The sequence below is a fragment of the Lonchura striata genome, chromosome 5 (assembly GCF_050655825.1).
Source record: "Lonchura striata isolate lonStrDom1 chromosome 5, ASM5065582v1, whole genome shotgun sequence".
Classification (NCBI taxonomy): domain Eukaryota; kingdom Metazoa; phylum Chordata; class Aves; order Passeriformes; family Estrildidae; genus Lonchura; species Lonchura striata.
Window position 1 is genome coordinate 10,187,187 of NC_140707.1, and position 12,461 is coordinate 10,199,647.

A 12,461-nucleotide genomic window follows, 5' to 3' on the forward strand; every position below is an offset into this window, starting at 1 on the left:
ATCGTCAGTAATATATCTTATTTTTCTGAACTTGTAACATCCTGTGCAATGAGTTCCACAAAATAATTATGCCCTGCATGACAAAAGTTTGCTTTAAATTCCCCATGTGTTTATAACACTGGAAGCCCCTTAGGTCCTGTATTGTCAGAAACAATGCATTAGTCACCCCCTAATCACTTTCTCCATGACACTCATTATTGTGCACATCTCTGTCTTCTTCCCTTTAGTGGGTCCTCTGAAGGGTCTGGATTATTTACTCTCCCTCTGTTATATTTCCTTGTACCTCCCTAGTTCGACCCCTTTGAAACACAGAAATCAAGCAAATACAAGATGCAAGATGAGGGCACATTAGAATTGTGCCTAGCATAAATCTTGATAGTTTGATTTGACCAGCCTTGATTGTGATTAAATTGTGCTTAGCAAGTACACCACGAGGACAAAAATCCAAATACAAATTAAAATATCATTGGCTAACAAATGGTAGTAGTAATCAACAGACTGGTTTCTCAAGAAATAATGTGTAACAAAACAGTAAACTAAACAGATGAAACAAAACATAATAATATAGAAGATAATTTCCAAAACTAAACAGGCAGTTTTTATCCCCTACATCTAGTGAAAGATCCTTTGCTCTGCGGGGAAATTCTTGAAGTTTACCACTTCAGGGGAATGAAAATAAAGGGAAATGCAGAGTTGACTCTCGAGGTCTATGTGATACAGCAGACAATTGCATCTGCTCTGCTATTGACCCCTTGAACAGGGTTTCAGAAAATCCATGCATTTAAGAAACACTGCATGACAGCTTATTACTTCCCAGAACTGTCACTTATCTCTGGCTGCAAGTGACTCAGCTGAACAAATATCACCTCACACTTTTTCCTGTATCCATTAGCAACAAGATTGGCTTCCTTATGCATGGTCAGCACAACATTTCTCTTCTGAAAGAAAATTTTGAAAAATATATATATATAAGGGGAACAGCCCAATATTTTCATAAAACACTTTTTGAAGCAGCTGAACCTCTGGACAGTTTCAAAGCACCTGTATCAGGAGCTGCCTCCTCAGCCTTGGCTTTGTCCTGGCAAACTCTGCTGTTCTGCCACAGTCCACAGTGGTTTGAGGCATCTCTTCACTCAGACAAAGCAGGATGCAGTCACAGGCAGCTGTCAGCAAGTGAAATCCTGCAAGGATGCCACAGTCTGTGTCCCCCTCAATCCCTGCACAGCCTCTCACAAAACCTACGTGATGATTGCAAACTGCCTCGCTCTCATAGGCTTTTCTTGCTTTTTCCCAGGTGAAGCAAACCTTTCTCATTAAAAAGAAAAGAAAGGGTTTGATACAACAGCCACTAATCAATTTAGCAGCTAGTAATTAAGGCAACTTCGCTGGGATCTGGAATTGCCTTCTAAGTAAGAATTAGTACCCCTAAGGACCTGCAGAATTAAGCAAGCAGGTCCTGCGCAGGTGACAGAGATCCAGACAAGCTGCCAATAATTATGCAAGAACAGAGTCCCACATAACCTGCCCACACTCTTCCCTTTGCTCTTTTGAGTCAGTGGATATTTGGATGTTCTTCGAGGAAACACTAATATGCCAAGGCTCTTCTGTTATCATTAAGAAAACAATGAACAGGTTGAGCGGGTGCCTCTCGTTCTGAGGGCTTTGCTAATCCAAAAGTTCATCTCTCAGTTGACAGGTAGGTATCAGAAAAACCATGAATACCTGTGTGAAAATAACTCTATGGTTCCAAATAGAGATGGAAAAGTGGAGTGTGCTATCTCTTATTGAATCAGTGATTCAGATTCCTTCTGAGCTGTGCCTTACCCCAGTGAACACCCACCCCTCTGCAGGATGGATGATAAAGTCTCTTCTGCAGTGGGAATTTTAAAGAGATTTTTATGGAATTCTTTCACAGAGTGTGGTCATGGGAGAGAAGGTTAAGAAAAAAAAAAAAAAAGCCTGGGTAAACCAGTCGTGGTGGCTCGTGGCATGAGACTTACAGTGATAAAGGGAAGGAGGAGAAAAAGGATTTGGCAACCATCTGAATTTAGGTGGTCAGGGAAAAGGCTTAAATATGACTTTAGGTGGTGTGAAATGGTGGCCAAATCAGCTTTTCACCCAGATAAAATGAGGGAGCTGCACACAGAGAGAAATTCACAGAACCATCGGGATCAGGAACTGTGGATAAGTCGACTCTTTGGAGAAGTTACCACGGGTTGGGATTTAAAAAAAAAAAAAGCTGAAAAATGAGATCGTAATGCCTAGTCAGTATATGGGAAGCATATCTGTATATATAGTATATATAATATATATATTATGTATCTTTAACAAGGCAAATTGTAATTTTTTCATTTCTCAAAATATTTGATCATAAAAAATAATTGCATTTGCATTTTGAATTCATATTTTTTGAAAGTTTTTGCATTATATTCTGTAAAAGAACAACACTACTAAAAATGTACAACAGCAAAACATATTAAAACATGAAAAAGCACTTTTATTGGTCCTCATATCTGAATACGGGTGCATCTAGTAGCATTTCCAGTGTTTGTTATTCTTTAAAAATGCCTTTTGACAATATTCAGGACAGGAATTTATGAAAATATTGAGGAAAGAAAATACTTTAAATATTTATACTGTCTACTTTAAAAAAGGTCAAATAACAACTGGAGAGATTGGGATTGGTCAGTTATAATGTGCTGCTTGAATCAGCTTGTAAAGTGAAGTAATATCTTTAAAAATGTTTTAATACAGGCTGACACCAAGTCAGATATGTCAGAAGAGAGAATGTAGGTCACACTAACAACACAGAATTCCATATCCTGAAATGCAGTGACACTGAAAAGGACTTCAGAAAATCAATTTACCATGAATTCCCTATGCAATCTCTGGGCTAAGGTGAAGGCAATACTTGCACGATTATGCAGGAGGCAATGATATTCCAGGTGTGCATCACTGAGGGGACCAGCACTGCTGTGTCCACTTCTGGCATCCGATTTTCAAAGAACAACGATTCTGGGATATTGCAAGGGAATCCAGAATAAACCACTAAATTATTGGCCATTGTGGAACCCTCACCTGTGCACAGCACACTGCAGCAGCCACCCCCAAGGAAGGGCAGGGAAAACTCACCACAGGGTCAGTGGAGTGCTGCAAGGGAAGCTCCTGACACCAGGGGAATTTGTAATTAGCCAGCAAAGCCACAACCATAAGTAATTAAGAAAGAGAAGGTAGGCAAATGCAGGCTGGGAGAAAAAAAAAAGAAAAAAGCCTGGTCTTTTAAAAGGTAAAGTATTAGGTTAAAATTAAGTGCTCGAGAGCAGCAATGTAATAAGCTGATGTCTTTCCAGTAAGAATGAGTGCTTTTACAAAAGATGCACTGCAGCTTGTCTGGGACCTGAGGCTGAAATCACATGGCTGGCATGATGCAAGAAATAACACCAGAGGTTCTTAATAACCAGAAAACCTCAAAATCATAATACATTCACTAGACTATGAATATTTTGACTCAAAGAGGAAACAGAAGTCAAGGAAATATAAATGTTTGTGTTTACATGGTCAGCTGTTTACCAGTTATCTTCAAAGCAGAAGAACCCCCAGCAGGTGAAATCGAAACAAAATCACACATGCTGCTGTCTTAAAAAATGCAGGATTGAACTTACATCTATGAAAAAAATATTTTTGACTGTTTGCTTGTGAAAAGAAGCAACACTTTTTAACCTGCACACAGGGACACAGAGCCAAGAAGCAGGAGGTCTGAAGGAGAGACAAATGATTATTTAAAGAGGATGCATTCAAAGATCCCAAATATTTTACTTACACCTGTATTCAAAAGAGGATTTTAAGCTGCCATTTCAGCACATGAAATTCTCCCATGGTAGTCTCCCATGTAAAAAATTTTTTAAAAAATCAATATTAAAGACTATTATCAAGGCAGTAAATTCTGACACATTTGCATTTATGAGCAACAGATCTCCAGAACTGGCTTGTGTACATGCAAATATTTTCAAGGAAGTGTCAGAGTAACTAATTAAAAACCCCTACATCCTTGCTCATTACTATCAGCTGCTGGAAGCTGCTATGAGAGTATTAGCTTTAAAAAACATGTTGAGCCAGCCTTGAAATTTGCAGCTTACTAAACTTTACCACCAGGCAAACAAAACTCTTAAAACAAAAATAAAGTACGAAAAGAGCCAGACCATCATTATATAAAAGGGAGAGAATGGTGCAGAATTTTTAAAAATAAAATAAGGCTCAGAATGTAAACTGCCTCAAGTATAAGCACATCTGATTATTCCACTGCTCTTTCTAAAAACAGCTGATAGCCTTCATCACAAAAAGTGACAAAGGGAACAAAACCAACTTGGGAAGTAAAAATCACCAAAGAAGAAGAAGAAGAAAAAGAAGAAAAGGCTTTCAACTGCTTTGACAATGAGGTGACTCAAAGAACTGTGTTAGGTACAGCACTGTTTAATATGTTAGCAAACAGGAGAAGGGGCTTAAAAATCAGCCAATAACACTGGAATTTGATACAATTATTGAGACTTGTCCAGTATTATGAGAATATTATGAACCACTTCAGAGGGGTCTAATAAACAAACGAAATAGGCAAGGAGATGGCAAATAAAGGTCACCGGAGAGAGAGAGAGAGAGAGAGAGAGAGGGAGATGTGAATGCATATTAGAAGGAATTGCTGCCATGCGTCTGTCTGAAAGGCCAGCAGTGCCACCGCCTTGGAGCACACACAAAACGTGTTTGGGGCAGCACCACTGAGGGAGCCAGGAGGGCTCAGTAGGAAACCCAGCTCCTGTGTGGAGCAGGAGCTCCTCTGGATCTGTGACCGCTGTGGGGGGACGTGGAAGGGACTGGGCAGCTGGCTGGCAATCTGTCCGTGTGCAAGAGCAGGCAAAGAAATAAAGCAAACCAAAACACGCTCCTTCTGCCTCGCCATAAACAACTCGGCCACGAAAAGAAAGAAGAGGTACAGAGCAAACTAGGAGATAGCGAGGCCATTACGATGTCATTTGGTAAAGGAGAAGTTTGGCCTTTCTGTCCAGCACGGCCCAAGGAATTGCAGGGATGAAATGGGTCCCAGAAGAGGCCACAGAAATGATTAGCTTGCTGAGGAGAGAGCAGAGACAGGCTCACCTCCAGTGGCGTGTCCGTCCGCTCCCTGCAGGAGCCCGGCTGGCATCAGGAGACCCTGGTGAGGAGCTGTGGAGAATCGCCCTGGGGACTCACCTGGGGACCAGGGGAGGCTCCGAGAAGGAGAAGGGACATGCTGGAGCCACGTTTTCTTGCACCTTGGGGAGCGGGCTTGGCCCAGGGACACTGCAAGCCCTCCATACCGCAGGACCCCACTGTAGGGTCCCCATCCCCTCACATGAGAAAGACCAGCCAACACAGGAGAGTTTGAAGCCGATTTCATGGCATTTCCAAATGCCTTAAGCACTCCATTACTGTAGCTGAAGTCCAGAGATGCTGGAATAACACTGGCTTCATTTATGTGAAAACAGGGGCGTTGTGCAGGCAACACAGCAAGTTTTAAGACTAAACAAAATGATTTTATCTCCATAACGGAAAAAATAACATTTTATCATGGCTAAGTTAGTGACAAACTAGAAATTGTTCAATATTTTCCACTATAACAAGCAGATACAGCACAGAATAAGAAAATCTGTGTTTCACATTATGGTTTTATGTATTGTGCATTGAGCTCGCCTAAGAGCTAAACAGCGTTTGATTTGTGCCTAACAATAAACAGAGAAGGGATTGCCAATTAAGAATGTGGGGCAGCTATTTTTAACGAAAGGTTTTTAAACTTGGGGCGAAGTAGGAGAGAAAGGCAGTGCCATCTGTCGGGGGAACGCGGCCGGTTCAGGCACCGCGCCGGCTCCGCGCTGCTGCGCCCCGGGGAGAACAAAAGCCCGGCCGCGCTTCCGCCGCTTCCAAATTGGTATTTTTCCATCCCCTTGTCAGAGAAGCCGCATGCTGCTACATGTTTGGGTACTGCTTTTAGCAGCTTCGGAAAGAGGACAACCGATTTCAATAGCTGTTCTTCTGGATCGGTACTTCACCTGATTCTATTAAGTTTCAGGCAAAAAGGACAAAGAGAAGTGTATTATGTGTAAATAACTGGAAAGTTCAAAGAACATGATTATTTTACAGACAATCGCAGGCAGAATTTTCCCTTGTTTACTGTAAGAGACGTGGTGCTGAGAGATGTCATTTATTACATTACCTAAGGTCAGGCTCTTGTACTTACCCCCAAAATTGTCTTTTGGACTCCAGCTATCCACATTCCTGATGGGAGCCCAGGGAATTTACCTGTCTCTCAGTTCTCTATGGGTGGCTGGGGCAATTGCTCCCCCAGACCACCTGGTCCCTCAAGCCACCCTGGCTTGATGCGGGATAAACTTTTGCTGACTAAGAGAGGGAGAGGTGAAACAATCCAGGTGAATTCCAGCCCGGACTGTGCCAGCCAGCAGCTGTGCGATGTGTTTAACAGCTCTGTGCTCCTCCTCAGCAGCAGGTGCAGATGCCCAGGGACAGGATGTGGGGCACGGGACAGGGGAAGTCACGGCTGGGCAAATCCATGCCACTTTTGGCCACCCCAATAGCCACAGAAATGTTCTTTCCTTGCCGTCCCGTGAGTCAGCACTCCTGATGTCAAGGCTTTGCACTCAAATGGAAACACGCAGCGCTCCTGCATGGGAGGAAGAGGATCTGAGCTCCACAAAGGGCTAGGCTTGCAAGCTCAGGTGGTCCATCAAGAACTGGGGCTTGGGTGGTTTTTACTCAGCATTTCCACGCTGTAGATTTCACTTTAAATTTGTGATTTCACTTTAAACACGCAGCAGCCCAACGGTCAAACGCAGGTTTCAATTGTTGCACTGAATTTGAAAGGCAATATATTTAACATTTAAATACGCTGCATGCACCTTATGAATTATTTACTTACACCAGCCTTTCTGGAGATCCAGGGATATTCTCACACCCACACATGCATAGCAGCACTAACACATCCATGTGTTATCAGCTGAGTCTTCCAGCTAATGATGCTTTTCTGTAGCTATTTAGCATGTTGCTGTTTTCATTTACAGGTCAGGGTGGGTGGTGGATATCAAATATGGATATTTTTGTGCCCGGTGAGGGACTGACACATCAGCTAGGATCACGTTGATGGTTATCCAACACAACTGCAGTAGCCGCTATTTTTGCTCCATTCCCACAGCAGCAATAAAACAGTAGCACAAAACAGAAAGTGACACACCAGATACATTGAACAGCAGCTGCCCTTAAAATCTGATCAGTCCCTACGGACTGATTTGCCATTTGCAAACACTATCTTTTTTTTTCCCCCCTTCCTCTACTGAGGGGGCCTAATTAAAAAAAAGAGGATGGGAAAATGGGATCGTAACAGCAGTAAGAGCAGAGTAAGCAGTGAGACCAAAAATACATCACCATGCTGGGGGAGATGTGTGGAAAGGAATGCATCAGTGAGGTGTTTCCTTTAAGAAAAAATTATCAGGAATAGCAGGTGGACAAGCTCCTGCTGCCCTGTCTGGTCTTTGCCTAATTAGTAAAAAATTTCACTTTTTAGGCAATACCAAAGCAAGCATTTGTGTATAAAAGCCAGTAAGTAGTGAAAGCACATATCAAAAGTGCCCTTGGGCAGGATTAATGTATAAACAAACTTTTGGAAAAGCATATTTTTCTGTTTTAAACAGGCAAGTGTTTTTGAACTAAGGCAGGAAGACTTATGGTGTTCCACACTGCCCTGTTTTAAGTACCGCATGTCATAAGATGTGGAATGGAAAAAGCACTTTTCTGGTGCCAAAGGGGAGAGGAGAACACAAAAATACCATTTCACTTGTAAGATGTGCACTCTGATATTTTTTCCACCTGAACTCTAAGTGTGCAAAGTCCAAGAAACAGAATATTAATCTTTGATGAAGCAAACCTAAAATTGTATAGGCTTGGATCACAATCATAATTATATTGTATTCAAAGGCAGGGCTCCTTTCTCAATAAATGCACTGAAAGTATTCTGTAGAACAGTATTGCATGGGGAAAATGAACTAACTCAAGATGATATAGAGGCCAACCAGAACCAGAACTGGAGCTAAAAATATTCAATGACCCAATCACTGCATAGCTTGTGATAGTAGCCTTTTTTTCATAACATATGTTCACAGATATGTCATCATCATCTGTTGTCAGACTAGTGGCAAATAAAGACTTGCAAATTTTCCTACATTTTTCACATCTCTGCTTGTTCCAGCAGCAACATTGCCTGCCTTTTATTCCACAAGTCTGGCATGTTCTAGTAATTTTCTGTCATGCTAAGATCTTGTGCCCTCAATATTTTTTTTGCCTGTCTTTTTAAAACATGTACAGCAAGTTTTCTTCTTTTTCCCCCCTCTATTATTATCTGTGTTACATTTACTTCTTCTGATTTAGGAAGGACAGGAATCCCTTTCCTGCACACACCCCAAACAGTTTAAGACTTGAGTAATCATTTTATTTAATATCAACAAACAAACCAGCCAAATTTGATCCTGGATGAAAGTGTAGCTACCAGCACAGCAGAGCTCAGCTAAAAGGACTGTCCCCAGTACTTCCAGCCAGGAGACTTGGAAATAAAATACTTCCCAGCTTCTCTGACTGTTCTGCCTGTGAGTCAGGATGAGTCCCAAGTCCTAATCTCCTTTTATCCTTTGATATTCCCAGGGACAAGGCCAAGGTGTGTGCAGGTTAGGAACATGCCAGAGCAAGCTGTAAGAGGTCTCAATGATCTGAATAAGAAGGGACTGGGACTGCAAGGTACAGGCATGGAGTGTGACATGGATTTTGCTATTTCCAGCACTGCAAAGGGGCCTTTTTTCCCCCAAAATAAGGGATTCAGAGCACAGAAAATGGATTTCCAAAGTATAAGAGCTAGTGAGCATTAACAAGCATTAGTGACTTGCACTGACTACTAGAATTTTGTCATCATACCCAATAAGATTTTGAGTTTTGCTCAAAAATTTGTTATTCTACATAGTCCTGGATCAGGAAGCAAGGTAAATAAATCTGTGCAGAACTTCCCACCTCAGTGGCATGATCCAAGTGATTAAAGACAGAACTGTGTTAAGACTTGTGTGCTGTCAAAGCTCACAATAGGTCAAACCCATCCACGAGGTAAATTCTTCATTTACCTGAGGGATGATGCACAGACCATGCAGATTTTAAGGCTATGAGTTAAATTTCCTTGATGCTGATGGGAATTTTAACCTCAGTCAAGGAAGTGTCTAGGCCTGAAGGAGCCTAAAGACACCAATAATCACTAGCAGGTGATGATTGTCTGTGCTGAATGATCCCATTTAAAATCCTGCCAGGCATCTATTTGCCTCTTCAGCTCCTTAGTTACTTTTGTGTATCTGGCCTTTGTTATTTGGAGAGTCTTTGGTTTATTCTTCTTTCTATAGTCTTTTGTCTTTGAAGGATTGATTTATTGCTATCTGATATGAGCTACATAATCCAACAAAAATGCCTTGTCTCAACAGTTTATAGTTCTGCTTAAGATTTATGTTTCATCCATCCTTCCAAGGAAAGTACTTGCTTTTTCCTCTTTACGATTTTAAATGTTTGCCTATTCAGAGATAAAATCCTCTCTTAGGAAAGGAAGTTAAGCTAAGTCTGAATAATTTTAAACTCTGAGATAGCTCAGTTTAGGATGTGCTCTTTGTAACATAAAAACATAACATCCCCTGCTGCCCGTGTTCCCCAGTGCATTTTTCCTAATGCACTCAGAATTGTTCCTACCCTGCACTCCAGCTCTTCCTCAAAACTTTTTAATTTTTGCCCTGACTTCTCTTTTCTTTATTTAAAACCCTGGCCAACACAATTTTCATTGGCTTAAGCCTGTCTTTGACTCCCTCTTGAATCTCTAGGATTCTTTCTCCCACACCTTGGAAAGAAGGTTCTACCTTCAGCTTGTGCCTAATTATTTCCTTGGTTGTTTAGTCTCTTATCTGACATCTTTCACTCATCCTTGGTCACACACTGAAATCCCACACTACCAATGCCCTGGTTTGGAGCTCTCAATGTGCTGAAGAATTCTAACTTGCACCAAGGACAGAACAAGGTCTGAATGTTCAGTGAACCAACAAAGCTTTGAGAGGGGGGAAAGGGGACATGACCTGGGCTTTTCTTCTACAAACGTTCTGGCCCTGGCTGTTGTGTCTGGGAGAATTTTGCTCTGGAAGATGGTCACATTTTCAGAGTCCAAAATAATTTTTCAACATCCTCCAGGTTGTGGATACACACACAAGTAAATACAAAAAGAAGGCCATGGATGCAGTATTCACACCAACAGAACTCACTTTCAAAATGCTGTGGAAGTGAAAAGCTTCTGAGAAATCAGGTGACCTTTCTAAGGACCCTTGACCCACCTGTTTAGCTGCACTTTTCTTGCCTCAGCTACTTTTCCTCAAATGCACCAGGAGTTCTTCAGCCTCTACATACCTCAGCAGAAGGCACAGATACTTGATGTCTTGTAAGGATCAGCCTATTAAATTTGATACTACTGACCTCTGCAGCAGTGCTTACTAAGCACAAAATATTAAACATTTTAAATAGGTTTTTTAATGTTTCATTTCAAACCAAGGACTTCTCATTAAGGCAGTCAGTTCAATTCCTACCACAGTTTCCATCCAAACCTTTTTGAAGCTTATGATAATCTTCTACACCTAAAAAAAGAGTGGTGACTAACATGAAGTGTGCAAGCAAATATTTTTAACCCCAGAGCAAAATCAAGGTGGGCAGGTAGGCTTTGCTGCTCTCAACTAAGGTACAGATGGGATTTGTGATGTGATGATTCACATTTACAATGAGTGTCAATCCAACATCTGCTCTTACCATATTGGACTGCAAATATTTCACATCAACAACTGAAATCCAGATGTGTTTCTATCATGAGCTCTATGCACTCTACTTGAAATGATTTGCCTTTAAAAACAGAATTATGGATGCACTCAGGCTTGCAAAGGTCTCCTGAAATGTTCCTGGTGCACGGCAGAGCTTTTGCTGGGGAATTCAGCCACCTGGGCCCAGGGTCCCTGACATGCTGGGCAAGAGGCATGTGCAGATGGGGACTCCCTCCCTTCTCAGGGCAACAGCTGGAAGGAGAAGACAAACCACCATCATTTTTCATTTACCTGAGGAATGATGCACCAGCCATGCAGATTTTAAGGCTGAGTTAAATTTCCCTGATGCTGATGGGAATTTTAACTTCAGTCAAGGAAGTGTCTAGGCCTGAAGGAGCCTAAAGACACCAATAATCACTAGCAGGTGATGATTGTCTGTGCTGAATGATCCTATTTAAAATTCTGCACCATTATTTTCCCCATTTCTAATTTGATTCTTGCACTAACACCCCCCAAACCTTTACTGTGCAGTCTCTATTCTAAGGATAGCATAACACTTGATATATGGTCACAAAATCAACAAAAGCCACACCTATTTTATCCCCATGTCTCTCTACACAGCTGAGTAATTTTAAAATGGTTATTACAAGCACTACATGTGTGACCTCCTACACTTTATCAATTACCCTGCCTAATTTCATTTTTTACTCCTCAAGTTGAGGATTTCACTCTGTTCACTTGCCTCACTTTCCTTCCCTTGTGTAGGGGAAGGGATGAGAGCTGTAAGGAGCAAAAGGGGCAGGACGGGCTATGGAGCACATCACATAGCCTGGGCATAAAGCTGTGAGGGTTTTGCAAACTGATTTTATAAGGAGGGTCATGGGGTTAGTTCAAATGCTAAACATGGGGAATTTCCTAATGCTTTAACATCCTGCCCCAAACACAGGGAGTATCTCTGATTATAACAGGGGAAAGTTGTTGCTAAGCTTTAACTCGTATCAGAATGTCTTAAGACCAATTATTATTTTTTTATTTTGTTTTCTTCTTCCACCCAGCCTGGGTTCCAGCTGGTGCTATGGATGGGGGTCGTGCACATCTGCAAGAGCCACACATCCAGCTGTTCATCTATGTATGGAATCAAATGTGGATGCCTGGACACTGGTCCTCAGCTTCCACGAACAAAATAGATATTCACAGATTTGACCAGCTCCACTTGGACTTGAAGGTGTTGCTGCTTTCAAAGGAATAGGGAGGGAACTCGTTGCCCTGTGTGTGGTAAAATACAGAGAATTTCTCTCTGTCTGCCATTAGCACAGGCCAGCATAGCTCTGAAACTCCCTGTGCCAGAGAGCTGAAAAAACACTGCACTGAGGAGGGTAAAAAGGCAGCAAAGAGCACAGAGAAGTGTTCATCATAGCCAGGGGATTTACATTTATCCATCTGGATTACTACTGCAGTAATTTTCCTAATTCTGCTTCATAAAGCATTTATTGGGCCGCCTTGCTTAGATGGGTGTAACTTCAGAGGCATGTCCCTTGTTTCTTAAAGTAC